The sequence below is a fragment of the Marmota marmota genome, unplaced genomic scaffold, assembly GCF_001458135.2.
Source record: "Marmota marmota marmota unplaced genomic scaffold, marMar, whole genome shotgun sequence".
Lineage (NCBI taxonomy): Eukaryota > Metazoa > Chordata > Mammalia > Rodentia > Sciuridae > Marmota > Marmota marmota.
In genome coordinates this window covers 10,977,490-10,993,854 of record NW_025999869.1, presented here as the reverse complement: position 1 = coordinate 10,993,854, position 16,365 = coordinate 10,977,490, and the positions used below count along the sequence as shown (strand labels likewise).

At 39.3% G+C, this 16,365-nt stretch overlaps 1 long non-coding RNA gene across 2 annotated transcripts in view; it reads right to left on the bottom strand.

Moving 5' to 3' along the window:
* LOC125620460 overlaps nt 1-16,365 on the bottom strand; it is a 184,684-nt gene that overhangs the window by 98,641 nt on the left and 69,678 nt on the right. The window contains exon 2 of one of the 2 annotated variants that reach the window (XR_007352151.1): nt 3,445-3,584. The exons of the other annotated variant lie outside the window; for it this stretch is intronic. This is a non-coding gene — a long non-coding RNA (uncharacterized LOC125620460). The remainder of the gene's footprint in view (nt 1-3,444; nt 3,585-16,365) is intronic. 2 annotated transcript variants of the gene reach the window in all.

Below are 16,365 nucleotides of genomic sequence, written 5' to 3'. Positions count from 1 at the left end.
GGCTCTGCTCTGCCCCTACTCCAATTGGGGTCATGCCGGCAGGCCGCTGGGCCTGTTCCGGGAGCGGGTGGCGGCTCTGCTCTGCCCCTCTGGCTTGATGACAAAGTGAGAGAGACTCGGGTGTTTGTGACTCACTTTCTTTACCAGGAGACCAACTGTTTCTGTCGCCGCTGGTATCGATGAAGTTCTCTCCTCCGCCACTTTCTGATGACATCAGATCTCTGCCATGTATGCGAATGACAGCATTTCGTTCCCTTTGCCGGGTGACCAAAGCAACGGGTAAGTCCTGACCGGCCCTCACAAGCCCCGTCTCAGTCCTGTTGCCACTGCCTATGAAGGCTTGGTTGGTCAGCAGGACCCGGACCGAGAAGCAGTTTCCGCGGATTCTTTAGCCCTGGGCCAGAGCAGTTCCGGGAACCGGAACTTGGCCGCTCCGTGCTCGGTGTATGTTCTGATAGGAGCAGGCTCCAAGAAGCAGTTTCCGTGTGTTAATTAGCACTGAGCCTGAGTAAGTTGTCTGCAAGCCGCAGGCGAATGGCAGCCTGAAATTACCTGTTCTATGGCTGAATGAGCTGTGATCAGTCGAAAACAGGGATGGTGACGTCAGCTCTCCAAGATGGTGGCCGCTGGCTTCCTCTGTGGTCTGACCGGTGTGGAGAACCGAATTGGACCTCTTCCTTCCCCTGTCTCAAACCCAGAATTCAGCACTTAGTACGGTGACTGCACAGCTGGCAGAAGCCCGCGGAAACCGCAGCGCTGTATCCCTGCGTCACTATCTCCTCGTTTCCCAGCGCGCGCTGCAGACTCTAGCTGCGGGGCGATTTGCTGAATAAGCAGCGTGACCCTCCGTGCGGACAAATCTCTCGCTTTTGAGCCCCCGTAGCTGATCCTCGTGGGATGGAAATCCTTCCTCTAGGTTTTGGAGCACCCCAATTTTGCTGGAAATTCTTAACAAGATAGCTTTTAGCCGTTCTAACTCGTCATTCTCCTGCACAGTGACGTGGTACACGGGGGTGATGCACTCCCTTCGCCACCATCTTCCCTCCAAGCTGATTTTAAACATTGTGGTGCTATTTCCCTTCTTATTCTTCTCTTACATACTTTTTTTAATTAAAAGTAGAGGTCTCATGGAGGAGGCTCAATAATACTCGTGTGTCAGCTTAAAAATGAAGAAACATGGAGAGCTTCCTGAGTAGTCTTTGTCCCGTGCCAATTACCATTTTGACACTTACACTGGGATATTTCTGTAGAAATCTTTGATTTATTCTTGTTCAAGAAGTCTTGACTAGGAAGGAAGGAAGAAATTATAGGGGAGGGGAAAAAAATAGAGAAAGAGAAAATAATAAGAAAGGGCTTTCCTATAGGAAGAGGACAGTTTAGTGAGACCAACAGAACATGTTTTGGAGTAAGATAACCTGAGATCTCATAATGTGAGAACTTTGACAAATAATTAAATCATGTCTCTCTTTTCTTAAAACACGAGTATTAGTGCTTTTCCTAGAAAATGTAAACACTATATGAACTTAAAAGAGATGATTATTTTAGTTTCAAGTGGGAGGAGTACATCTAAAACTAGTTGAAGCCTCGGAAGGAATATTGGAGGTGCTCACAGCATACATGAGCTGAAGGATACAGAAAGACACAGAGCCCTGGGGGTCCACTAAAGCTACAGAATGCTATAGGTTTAAAAACCATACGCTAATGTGATATATATAAAAAAACTTGGTTGAACTCCTAGCCAAAACCATAATTTCTCCTCTGTGCCCTGACTCAGTATATTCATTCATTTAGTCTCTCAATAAGTTCCAAATAATTCCATATATATAAATATTTACATATATATATACATGTATATGTATCACATTAGCTTGTAGTTTTTAAATGTATACAATTTATACATTGTATAGTCTATACATTGTATACGCACATACACACAATAGAATATTATTCAGCCATAAAGAAGAATGAAATTATGGCATTAGCTGGTAAATGGATGGCACTGGACATTATCACGCTAAGTGAAATAAGCCAATCCCCAAAAAGGAAAGGCTGAATTTCTCTCTGATATGTAGATGCTAACACACAATAAGGCAGGTGGGGAGAATAGATGATCATCGGATTAGACAAAGGAGAATGAAGGGAAGGGAGAGGAATGGGAATAGGAAAGACAGTACAGTGAATCTGACATAACTTCCCTTTGTTCATGTATGAAGACACAACCAGTGAAACTCCATATCATGTTCAACCACAAGAATGGGATCCTAATTAGAGTAAGTTATACTCGATGTATGTATATTATGTCAAAATACATTATACTGTTCTCTAAAGGGAACAAGCAAAAACCACCAAAGACTAAATATTTTCAGTTAGAAAAATGCTTATTAATATTTTCTGTGCCAAAAAGAGACATAGAGAGAAAATAGACCATTGGTGTAGAGCTCCACTCTCCCAGGTTCATTATAGTCGAAGAACTGGTCTAGAACCTGAGGAAGTAACCACAGAATCAGGTATGCATCTTTAATCCAACTGCCATTTTTTTTTTTTTTTGGTACCAGGGATTGAACCCAGGGGCGCTTAACCACTGAGTCACGTCTCAGTCCTTTTTATATTTTTTATTTAGAGACAGGGTTTCAATGATTGTTTAGGGCCTCACTAAATTGCTGAGGTTGGCCTTGAACTCAAGATCCTCCTGCCTCAGTCTCCCAAATCCTGGGATTACAGGTGTGCACCACCATGCCCAGCTCTTTTTTTTTTAATTTTTTTTTTTAGTTGAAGATGAACACAATACCTTTATTTTATTTACTTATTTTTATGTGGTGATAGGGTTCAAACCCAGGGCCTCACACGTGCTAGACAAGCGCTCTACCACTGAGATACAACCCCAGCTATAATCCAACTTCTTATGCCTAAGGTGGTAGGTTGATAGAGTTATGCTAAAAATATCACCTTGAAAATGGCAGATGGCAGGCTTGGATTAATAGATACATTGCTCTAACAAATTAATAATTTCATAACATGTCACTTAGTGTCTTCCTTATGCAGAGGGTTTTACATTGTCACATTTTACTTTAGCATTTACGTTAGTATTTATCAATTTAATCCTGTCATGTATATAGAAAAGATATCCCAATCCTTGATGAAAATAAGAAAACTTAAGTACAGCAAAACTAAGTCATCTACCCAAAATGTGGTTGGTCAGTATACAGATGGGATCATACCATTTTCTGTGACTCTGAATTATTAGTCCTTTGTACTTTTTGCTACATTGAATGGTTGTTACCATGGTCCTCCAGTCCTTTATTTTTGTATTATACTAAAAAAAGAAAAAAAAATCTCTTGTTTTTGTCATCTCAAAATAAGCAATGACCATATTAGGTGAAGATGTCAGTAAAGAAAGAAGAAAGTGTTTCTGGCTAAAGCACTGAGGCAGAAAAAAAAACTCACAATTAGGTCACAGCCAATTAGAACCAGTTGGTAGAGGATGACTGGACTCCATGCTGAAATTTTTTAAAAAGCATGTCCAGGTTCTTCTAGATGGAGGTCAAGAATGTTTTATGTTTGCTTAGTGATGTCGGCCGAGGGCTCTGAAAAATATGAAAGAAGAAATATTATTTACTATGCCTGCCGTGGGCTTTATCATGTTGGTATCAGTCATCTGAAATTACGGCACAAAATGTATCATTTTGGTGCTTCTGGTGAAATGAGGGGAACTAATTTTTGTGAATTACTCTGAAATTAGGAAAGAGGGGCCAGGGTTGTGGCTCACTGGTGGAGCACTTGCCTAGCATGTGGGAGGCACTGGGTTCAATTCTCAGCACTGCATGTAAATAAATAAATAAAATAAAAGTCCATCAATTATATATATAATGAAACTTTGGAGCTGGGATTTAGTAGAGCACTTGCTTTTCATGCAGGAAGCGCTGGGTTCAATCTCCAGGTCTGCCAAAAAGAAAAAAGGAAAAGGAGAAAGAGAGAGAGAGAGATTGAAAGATAAGGAAAGAATGGAACTTTGCTTTTCTTGTGAAAAATAAATTTTTGGAATTCAAGCATGATAACCTTTGACAAGCTAAGGCTGGTTTGGGTTAAAAATATAAGACTGCTGATGAAGATGACGATGTTACTGAAAATGAAGATGACAGTAATGTTAAGGTCATTCATGGTCTAATATAAATACACTGTACAGAGCAGAAAGCTGGTGAGGGAGAACTGAACTGAAAGATTCACACACAGGTTGCCCAACATACAAAATGTTTTCAAACTTAGGAAAAAATAACACTTTGCAACTTTTTTTTACCTCTAAAAAAGTGCTGACAGGCCATAGGGAAATTAAAATATCATCCAATTTCCATTTTCAGTTGGAAAAAAAAAATCTTAACCAAGATCTATAACTGTCCTTGCACAGAAAGAGCACTGCCGATGCACACACACAAGAAAGGTTTAATTGCTTTAAATTATGATTTCTAATTTTGGATGGTGTTTGTGGTTGTTGTTGTACTTTCTGACTATTTTTCAGTATAAAGCATCATCCCAGAAAGTTTCTGCTTTGGGGAACAAACTGAAGGAAAATTTCAGTTTATCAGTTTGAAAGTCAGAAAGGCAGGCATACCCAGCAATTTAGGAAAACTTCACTGCACCCAGACCAGCATGAGTGCAGGAAGAAGACAGGTAAGTATGTCCTGGATAGCCAACGGCAATGCTGGGACCACTGTGTGGCAGAACCCAACAGGCCACAAATCCGAAGACCAGTTGCCAAAGGCAATGAAATTGTCCATGAAAAACAAACAAACAAAAAAAACAGTAGCACTTCCTTTTGTTTTCAGATGAATTTTAATCTCATTGGAAAACTATTTTTTCATATTATTTTTGGGTGGATTATAGTTGTACAGAAGGGTAGGATTTGTTGTTATATATTTGTACATGCACACAATAGAACAATATAATTTGGCCAATATCATTCCCCAGTATTTATCCTTCCCCTCGTCATCTCCCTCGCTGTGATCCATTTTCTCTGTTGATCTCCCTTAAATTTTCATGAGATTCCACACACACCTTTCTTTTTCCTTTTCCTCTCTTTCTTTTCTTCCATATATGAGAGAAAACATATGACCCATAATTTTCTGAGTTTGGCTTATTTCACTTAACATGTTGTCCTCAAGTTCCATCCATTTTCCTGAAAATGACATCATTTCCTTCTTGATAGCTGAATAAAACTCTATTGTGTGTGTGTGTGTATGTGCACACGCGCACACACTTGTATATCACATTATCTTTATCCACTTATTAATTGATGGACACCCAGGTTGATTCTATAGTTTGGCTATTGTGAATTGTGCTGCTATAAACACAGGTATGCATGCATTGCTGTAGTATGCTGACTTTGATTCTTTAGGATAAGGAGTGTTGTCTCTGGGTCATACAGTCGTTTGCCTCCTAGTCTTCTATTCCATACTGATTTCCATGGTGGTCATACTAATTTACAATCCCATCAACAGTGTAAATAAAAGTAATCCTTTTTTGTCCACATTATCTCAAGTACTTATTACTGTTTATATTCTTGGTGACCGCCATTCTAACTGGAGTGAGACGAAATCTCAGTGTAGTTCTGATTTGCATTTCCCTAATTACTAATGATCTTGAACATTTTTTCATATATTTGCCAGCCATTTGTATTTCTTCTTTTGAGAAGATTCTGTTTAGTTTATTTGCCCATTTATTAGTTGGGTTATTTGATTTTTTATTGCTGTTAAGTGTTTTGAGTTCTTGAGGTATTCTGGATATTAATGTTCTGTCAGAAGAGGAGCTAGCAAAGATTTTCTCCTATTCTGTAGGCCCTCTCTTCACATTCCTAATTGTTTCCTTTGCTATGCAGAAGCTTTTAAATTTGATGCCAACCCATTTATTAACTCTTGGCATTATTCCCTGAGCTTCAGGGGTTCTAGTGAGAAAGCCTGTGCCTGCATTTATAGGTTGGAGCATTGGCCCTAACTTTTCTTTGAGGAGTTGCATAGTTTTTGGTCTAATTTCTAAAACTTTGATCCATTTTGAGTTGATTTTTGTGTAAGGTGAGCGAGAAGGACCTAGTTTCATTTTTGGCATATGGATAAACAGTTTTACCAGCAACATTTATTAAAAAGTATATTTTTCTCCAACGTGTAGAAAACTATTTACTTCAAATGGCATAAATTTATAGAAAAATAAACTGACAGTAAATCTAACTTATGTATTTGGAAGAATTCCATAGGGATCAACTTAAGACAATTAGCATCTTGCATTAAAAAAAAATCCAAATATATATACTAGGAAGCCCCTCTGTAAAATAGAAGCCAACCAAGCATAGTGCTCAGGGCTCACGTGCCTCATTAAAACATTAGGGACATGTAAAATTGTGCTTGTCATTTCTCTGGCAGGAAAAGAAATTTAGCCAATTTATGACGAAAAAGAAAAATGGATGCTACACAGATATATCAAATGGGAAGTAAAAGAGAAATGAAGCAACAGAGTCTAGGAATTTCAAATGGAGTTCACTGGGGAAAGAAACAGAAAGCGAAAAGAGAGGGTAAACACAGTGATAACCACTGTGTAGTGAAGTGTAGGACAACGGCCTCTGTCCTGGAGCTGGGCCGGCTCTGAGCAGGCAGACCTTAGGGGTACACCTTCTGTGGACGCCTGGGCTTCTGGATCTGGCCTTGCTCATGACCCAGAAGCTCAGATGCCCTCTGGAGCTCTCTAAACAGAAATTCCATGAATCCCCAATCTGCTGGATGCTATCTCCCAGCCTAGGCTTCCTGTCCCATTCACTCAACCACCCTGGACTCTGAATTTCATTCTGTACATGCAATGCACAATACCTTTCTCTTTGACCAGAAGACGTTACTAGCCTCTTGATGTTGTGCTTACTCAAGTATCATTCCTGCCTGGACCTCCTAGACATGGGTTACCTCTCTGTAGCTCACTTCCAATCCCCATGGCTCACGACACCTATCAATGAATTGCCATGTGACCAGACAAAAAGAAGATTTAGAGTCAGGCAGATCTGGGTCCACTCTGCTCCTTCTCAGACCTCTGTGTGACCCTTAGCAATGTGCTTTACCTCTCTGGGTTCCAGTTTCCATGTAGTTATCTTGTAGATTCTCAACAATTTTTAAAATCTGACTCACTGGTGTATCATTGAGTCTCCAAAATTGTAGTTTTTAATATAATCTGAATTTCTAGTCTGACATATTATTTTATCCTATTATTTTCTCCTTTCTGAAACTTTGTGGGACTAAGGGGGGAAAGCTTACTGTTCATGGACTAATTAATTCAAAAATTATTTCCCTGGATATCTACTAAGTTGAGGCTCTGTCATAGGCACTATCCATATGGCAAGGAGCAACAGAGAGACACAAACACCGTGTCTGCCCTGAAACTCCCTTAGGTCAAAAAGATAAACATTGAATGAATAATTATATATGATGTTAATTACTATGGCAATAGGTACATCAAGAAAAAGTACAGAGAGACCTCACTTGCTCTAGTGAAGGGGTGGTCAGAGGAAATCCTAAGAAATATTCTCTGTTCTTTCCCACTGAGACTTGAACAAAATTAACGGAGTTATACAAACAGCATCTCTTGATGGGGGAGGACAGGGTATATGAGAAGGCCAGGAAATGGGAGGAACGTGGCACAATAGAGGAACAGGAGCCCGTATGGCCAAAGTAGGAAAAAAAAAAAAAAGGTCACTATTAAACATATAAATTACAAGTAGGTCAAATCTGAACCATCGAGGGAGTGTAACCAGAAACTAGTCCAGTCTTTGAATGACTCAATGAGCCTATGAAACAAGGAGCACAGAATCATTGAGAAGGCACAATAGTAGCAGGTTCCACAAGCAGTTGTAGGTGGTGAATGTCACAGCAATGTTGGGAAAACAATTGTGTCCCAGAGAGTTCTGCCCTGCAAATGTACCCAAGCCTATTTTAAGACACTTTAAAGTAACACCGGAAAACTAAACTCTCAGCCACCGTGTGTCAGTCAACCTCCTAATATTCTAGCCACAGAATCTTTCTTTTCTCTGTGCTCCCATGGAAATATGTTCCTAAACCTCTTTCAGTATTTCACAAACTCGAGTATAAATACTCATATACTTACGTATGTTCCTGTATAACCTGGGCCTGTGTTATCTCCAGTGCCTAGAATGGGAGACGAACATTAAATACTCAATAAAAAATGGATTTCTAAGCTTTTCCCCCATGCTTTGGCTATCATTGCCCTCCCACTTCCTTTTATGATGAAGAACTTAGCTTTCAGACATATAGAAGGACTTCTGTGCATTTTCACAAAATTTTCCTCAACATGGCATCTACCCACCTGCATTAGAGTTCTCTTTGCTTCTCTCTGCCTCATCAGATAGAAACATCAGGGGAAGGGTCACATGGATATTATTATTCACTATCGTCTTAGGGCTGATAGAAGATTCTTAAGAAAAATATGGGCTAGGGGCTGGGGATGTGGCTCAAGTGGTAGCGCGCTAGCCTGGCATGCGTGCAGCCCGGGTTCAATCCTCAGCACCACATACAAACAAAGATGTTGTGTCCGCCGAAAACAAACTAAAAAATAAATATTAAATAATTCTCTCTCTCTTTCTCTCTCTCTCTCTCTCTCTTTAAAAAAATATGGGCTAAATTAACATGTTGAATTCTTGAAAAATGAAGTTTCTCATAAGGCTCATTAGCATTAGATGTTCCTTTATAAACAATAAGATCTGTCCAGTCAGCAAATTTGAAGCAGCACTAGATTCAGAACTTTTTAAGCCTGAGTTATTACTGTGGAAATTGTCCCACTGAATTCAGCTTTTTTCCTATAGTAGACCTTAAAGAAGAAATATTGGTATTTAGATTTTGTTTATTTGTTTTATTTTGTTGAATTCCATGGGAGGAAATGATTTGGCATTATTTTAAGCCATTTAAAAAGAAAAGACAAAAAGGCAGACTACCTTAAACCCAGAAAAAGGTAATCAAGCAAGAAACAAAGCAAGACCCATTCATCACAGAGCAGAAAATAACAAATTAAATCCAAGACTCTCTAGGGGATGAAAACAAGTGAATGAATGTTAGCCATGGTAAGAAACATTCAATAACCATGAGTCTGTATTTGTTCTTTGAATGGGAAGTTTCAGATCATTTTATCTGAGCAGCATTTGCCTAAGTATACTCCATAGAACGTACTCTGGGAAGATTCTATAGCTAAATAGGTTTAGGCTGAAGATTTCATCTTCCCCTGCAATAAACATGTATGCGATGGTGAAAAATCTGATTCTAACATGCTTAATCAAGTGCTTCCCAAACTTGACTAACTTTAAAAAACTTTTTTCTCCATCCTTTCACAACAATAAATTCTCATCCCCGGAGCAGGTACACATGAGTAGGTTTTAATTGCAAGTGAATGCAGAACTTTCCTGATGAAGCACTTTCTTCCATTATAGTCCTCAATTTTGTTACTTGAGATATTTGTGACTCCTAAAATCTAGATAAATTAGACCATAAGGAGGACTTCAAAGGATAATATTCCTCCCCAAAATAAAATAAATTCAGTGATATTAAGTTAAAATTTCAACCACTTTCTAATACCATTTCCATTGTCAATCTCATCTTTTAATAGATGTAGAGTCCCCAAAACTGTATAGGCTGTTTTTTAAATGGATTATAAAAAATGTGCTGAGAATTTCATTTTATCCCTTGCTGCTATAACTTGTTACGACACTGCATATTTCAAATACCTGGCTAATGATATTTCTGAGGATTTATAAGTAGTAGATATTTTTAAAAAAATGAGTTACCAAGTCCTTGGGATGAAAACTGTTCAGGTAACAGGTATGGTTTTCCTTGACTGAGCTGTGATTTTTAAAAAATTAGTAACATAACCCAAAAATGTACAAAAAGGGCAAATAATTAGTTATAAACATACCACTTGTATAATTCTTAGAATTTTCAAAGAAGTTTTAAATTTTAAGAATATCAGTAACAGAGTTCCCTTTACTAACAGATTTCCTTGGAAATTTTTTCAAGGCATGTTCAGCATTTATTTAAGCATTTTCAGTATCTCAAAATATGCTAGAGATGTAAACCCACATGATTATCCCCTAGAATTTCAAAGCCTAATGGTAGAAAAAAAAATTCTGTAGTTAGATTATTGAAATATGATGTAATGAACATTCTAATAAGGTTATATAGTTTGGCAGGCTGTGACAAAGCAATTAACCAATCCTAGAACAGTAGGTAAAGGCCATTCTTACAGAGAAGATTCTGGAGGTAGGTTTTGAAGGATCAATAGAAGTTTGCTGGATGCACATATTGAAGCAGGGCACTCTAGGCAAGAGAAATCACATGAGATACATGAAAAATCATAGGCAATTCCAGAAACTTGGACAATAAGTGTTACTTGTTATTAAAAGGCAAATAAGTGAAAGAGTATGAGGAAGCTCTCCCCCAAAACATAATACTAATTTTAACAACTTTTAGGCTATATCACATCTCTCAACTGAGACTACTATTTCTTATTGAAGAGACAAATGTAATAAGGGAAATAATATTATAGAGTTTTTATAATAAGCTAGTGCCAGATCTCTTTTGTCTCCATTCCTTTTACTAGACAAGGGCTTCTGAGTGTTATGAGAATTTATTTCTAATAAAAATTAATTTTTGGGTCTGGGGCTGGGGCTGGGGCTCAGCAGTAGCACACTTGCCTGGCATGTGTGAGGCACTGGGTTTGATTCTCAGCACCACATATGAATACATAGATAAAATAAAGTTATATCAACAACTAAAAAAAATTTTTAAATTAATTTTTACGCCTCCCCCCAAAAGCATTATTTGTTTGACACATAGTGTCACATACTATTATCATAGAAGAACAAAGTTCCTGTCAATTCAGACAACAAGAAAGCCATAGACCCAGCCAGCTGCAGTGGTGCACACCTGTAATCCCAGTGGCTCAGGAGGCTGATTCAAGGAAGATCATGAGTTAGAAGCCAGCCTCAGTGAAAGCAATTCACGAAGCAACTCAGTGAGACCCTGTCTCTAAATAAAATACAAAATAGGGCTGGGGATGTGGCTCAGTGGTTGCATGCTCCTGAGTTCAATCCCTGGTACCCCCTTCAAAAAAAAAAGAAAGCATTAGATCCAAATCTCCCCTTCACCTGTCCATCTAGCCATGAACCCTATTGTGGTATTCCAAACTGAGTATTCCTCCCAGTAAGGGCCACTGAGTCAGTCTGATAAGAAAGGAAAAATTGTTAGTTGATCCATTGAAGTTCTCTGATTGCAGGTAAAATAAATAGAAGTCCTTCATTTTAAGACAGAAAGGGATACATGGGAGGGACAAGAGACAGTCTATAAAATTGCAGGAAAAGCTAACTTCTCAGACTTATGAGAGCACCCATCCAGGGCAGCTTCGTGAATTACAGTTCATTGCAAGAATTTTCATCCATCTTTCCCAGACACTCCCTGTTCCCATCAGGATGAAAGAACTGTTACTATTTTAGATCTTTATCATCCCCTCAAGATTCCAAACCAGGGACAGAGCATCAGATGAGGCTGGTTTGTGTGTTGTATTTACCTCTCAGCCAAGGAAATGCCAAGAACCAAATATGAGGAGAGAAGGATAGTTCCCCTAGGCTAAAATCAGAATGTGGGTACCAAAATAAGAGGGAAGAGATGCTGAGCAGACAACATCGATGCAGGCCCACCACAGTCCATCAGCATTTTCTGCAAATAGTATCACACATCTGGAAATTTACGAATAATCATCCACTTATTCACAGAAATTTACATGCTGTACACTTCTAAATCAGATCTGGGACGAAGGAGATGTCACAAGGTAGGGAGAAAGGAGGGTAGAGAGGTGAAGGGCCAGGTCTTGAGAGACAATGTGCAGGATCACATCTTAGAGTTCCACCACTTACTAGTGAGAACGCAGCCAGATTCCTTTGTTTCTCTACCTGTGAAATTGAGGATGGTAATATTAGATAGGAGTCCTACTAGGATAATGTCAGAGTTGTTGGGAGGAAATAGATGCAAAGCATGGATGTGTTGAGTGCTGAGATGGCAATCAACGAGTAACTAGCTGTCAGTCCATCACTTCCACAGACATTTCTCTCCACCTTTAAAGCTTCCTGTTTATATTTGAGTCTTCCCTAGATCCTCCCGGATAACATCACGATATCATAATAGAAATTTAGGGTGACAAACATCTTTGTTTTTCCTTGCTCACTTGTTTCTCTCCTACCTGAAAATAATAGTCAAGACTCCATTTAGATTTCTAACTAACGTTCTGCAACACTTGTTCAGCATGGGTAGCATTCAAACTCCAATGTTGTTTTTTGTTTGTTTGTTTGTTTGTTTTCCTTTTCCAAAAGGCATACAGCTAAGGTTAATAGAGGTTCCACTTTCAAAATATATCTACCCTGAGCAACATAAAAGGATTATTTAAGAGGGCACAGTGCATAGGACATGCCTTGGTATTAGAGGTCTAGCAACCAAAATTAATTTTACAAGCTCCCACACACAATTTCCATCGACTCTGAATGTACCATCTGAATTACATTTTCCCCTTATTCAGGGAGGTCTAAGAAAAACAGAAGTAAAAAGAAAATTCCTTTCATTTGCAAACCAGTACACAGACAACACCTGTACATTTTGAACATTTAAAGGTAAATTACTTTGTTCTTTTGTTGTTTCTTTCTTCTTTGTTTTTCTCCACAGACTTGATTGACAGCAGAACAGTATAAAAATAAAATACTTATTTCCCTCATCAACTCTCAATGCTTTTTAAATTGTCTTGGATAGTCTTCATTTGTAAATACTATCTCTGAGAACAGATGCCTTGAAATTTGCCAAAGTGTAGCTTTTTCTGCTTTTTAATAAAAAAGCATATCTTTAACATAAGTAAAATAGAGAAAGATTTCTGACATTTGAAAAACTTTTTTATGGACCTAGCAGGGTTTTTTTTTTAACTTGTTCAAAGTTTAAAATAGATGATAAAGTTCTAAATTTGACTAGCCAGTTTTTCAACTACTTTCCTGAGATAGACATTTGAAATAAATTTCAAACTAACAAATTATTGCTCCAGATGCTCTTTGAAGTATTTCAAAGACCAAGATGATACCTTTATTCTCTTACACTTGTTTAGCAGTTTATCTCCATTAAATCCCTTGAACTATTACTCAAAAGAAGTCACATTCTTTTGACTCTTAATTGGTTCTTTAGCTTACTATTTTAATGTATAAATTTACTTTTAAGCTTCTTCAAATTGGCTTACTGCTATTTACATATTATGTAACTCAAGGACTAACAAACCAAGATACTACAGAAGGAAAAATTTTTCAGCTCTATAATTTGTTAAGCATGACTATATTACCCATGTAAAGATAACACTAGGTAATCCAGAAATCTCCAGGTGCAGACAAATTGTTCCACATTATAGGGGAAAGGAAACAGAAAGTAGACAACATGTTAAAAGATTCCAACACAATACGATCTAATGTCTCACTCGATGCCTATTTTGTCCCTATTCCCTAACATTCTTCATTTAGGCCTATAATTTAAAACATAGAAAAGGTAATGGGAGAATTTAAAGGGGTATCTTTGATTTTGCAGATCATCTGAACTTCTTACCAAAAAAAAAAAAAACAAACTCATGCCTATTCACACATAATAACAACTAAAAAAGAGCTTAAAATAAAGATGAGCAAATCTTATTGCCAAAATCTAGAAGGAATTTCTCACATTACTCTGGATTATGAAACTGTATCAAGGGAAAAAAAATACCTAACCCATCCTTTGGCTCATCAAAAAGAGCAGCCCACAGAGAAGATGGGAAGACAATTTAATCTTCTTTCACTCTAGTCTGATGCCTGAGAAATCCAGGATGTGTACCAACAAGAGCACTCAGTGAGCAGTCATCTACCAAGAGCACTACTTGGGATGGACAGAATAGCATCTCCTTATCCCCCGCTCTTTACTTGACCGTTGGATTTTGGCAGGTCTCTGATATCCATCTGCCCCTTTGCCGTTCCAAAAGAATCTCCTATTGTGCATTATGTTAGTTTCCTAGGATTGCCTTACAAAACAAACCAGATGGTTCAGAACAACAGAAATTTATTTTCTCTAAGTTCTAGAGACCTAAAGCCTGAAATCAAGCTATCAGCGGGCTCATGCTCCCTCGGAAGGCTCCAGGGTGGATTCTTCCTTGCCTCTTCCTGGCTTCAGGTGGTTGCCAGAAATTCTTACCGTCCCTTGGCTTCAGCTGCAGCAGCTTCAGTTCTCCCTCCACCATACTTTGGTGTCCTTCCCTCCCCTTTGCCAACGTCTCTCTCTTCACAAGGACATCAGTTGTTGGACTAGGGCCCACTAATCCAGTATGACTTCATCTTAACCTGATTACATCTGACTTCATTTCCAAATAATGTCACCTTTATAAGTGTTAGAAATTTACACATTTGAGATCTTGGATATATCTTTTTGAAAGACACAATCAACCTGCAACAAGTGGACTCTGATGTGAAGCGATGCTGTGTTGCCCTGTATTACAGGGGAAAGAGTCAAATCCTCCTACTTGGCACCCAGACATGTGACCTAATCCCAGAAAACTGGTTGCTCCCACTCCGCATATTGAAATTTCATCAAGGGACACAAAGGTAAAGGATATTTAAATTCATTCCCAGCTGCAATTGCAATGCATCTCAATAGTTGTATGAATTCCTTACTTCTTCAAATCCTTTATACTTTTGAAGAAGTAAGGAAATCATACAACTATCCTTTATGGCTTCAGATAGCCAGAGTCAGTGTCTGCTACCTGGGTAGGACTACTCCTCCAAATACAGGCAGGTGAAACAGAATGAGGGATGGACATGAAGTCTCCCTCACAGAGTATAGAGTTTCCCAAGAAAAGATCATATTCTCAGAAAAGCTAAGGAGTAGCCTTAGAAGTATTTCATTTTTATATATGAAATCAGTTCAAATATGAGTTTCAAGAAGGGGTTTTAAAAACCCCAGTATTTAAATATATAAGCCCTTGGGAAATGAGCAATTTCCTGGTGCTTTATTTGATACTAGAATATAACAGACACAGAGAAGAGCCGGGAGAATAACACAAATCTTCTGGCAAACGTTCAATCTACATTAAAACCCCCTAATGTGGAGATGGATAGAGACAGAGATTACAGAGATAGAGGCAACGTGATAAAGATATCCTCAAAAATTATTGATACATGCAAAGCACTAAGAAAAGAACATCATAATGAAGAATCCAAAGAAGCCAATGGAAAGGTGACTTACCTGTTGAAACAAAGTATAAATTTTATAATATTCTTCAATAGGATGCAGCATACATAACCATCTGAAAAGAGCAGAAAATCAGGGGTAAAGTCCTCAAAAAATAAAAAAAGGGAGGAACGTCAAGATGGCCGCAAATAAGGTGCATCACACCCCGTGTACCGCGTCACTGTGCAGGTGAATAAAGAGTTAGAGTGACAAAAGCTATCTTGTTAGGAATTTACAGCAAAATAGGGGTGCAACAAAACCTAGAGGAAGGATTTCCAGCACTGAGGACTGGTTATTGAATCTCTAACACGAGCCAGCTGTGCAAATGGAGTTCCAGGCTGACTGATCCGCCGCCCGTCGCAGGGCCCGCCCGTCGCGCAGCCCGCCCTGCGGCTACAGACGGCGGAGAACCGCCGAGAAGCCACCAGCAAGCAGAGAGAAACAGTGCTACGGATTCTGTGGAATCCTGACGGCTGTGCCCTCACTGAGCTTCGGGCTGAGTTCAGGATTTGAGACAGGGAAGGAAGCGGTCCAATTCTATCTCCCACAACGGAAAGTCCACCAAGGAAGCCAGCGGCCAGCATCTTGCAGAGCTGACGTCACCACCGCCACTCTCCGACAGATTGCAACAATAAAACAGGTGTGTGTTACTCAGCCCATCTCCCATACATCGGGGATTCGCATAAAATCTCTCCGAGGCTTTCCAGGAGAGGGATTATCAGAACAACCTGCATAGAGATGTGGGGAAAGGTAGAGACACCTGATCTTGAACTCCCCCTCCCATCAGCAGCGAAAACGAAACCTGTCTAGCCAGTGCTGGGGGAGGGGCAAGTGGAAAAAATCAAAACAATAGGGTGCCGGGGTTCCCAATAGCCACCCTCCACACCCAGCAAACTGCAGGCCCAGAGGTCAGTTTGAACTGCCGAGAGGCATCACACAGAGGAAGGCCGGGCTAGCAAGAGAAACCAGGGCTAGCAGGAGAAGCCAGGGGACGAGAGGCCTGGCCCTCGAGACTGGGCGGCTAGAGATCGCCTGCCCACCGGCGACTGACTGCCCACCCGCTGCC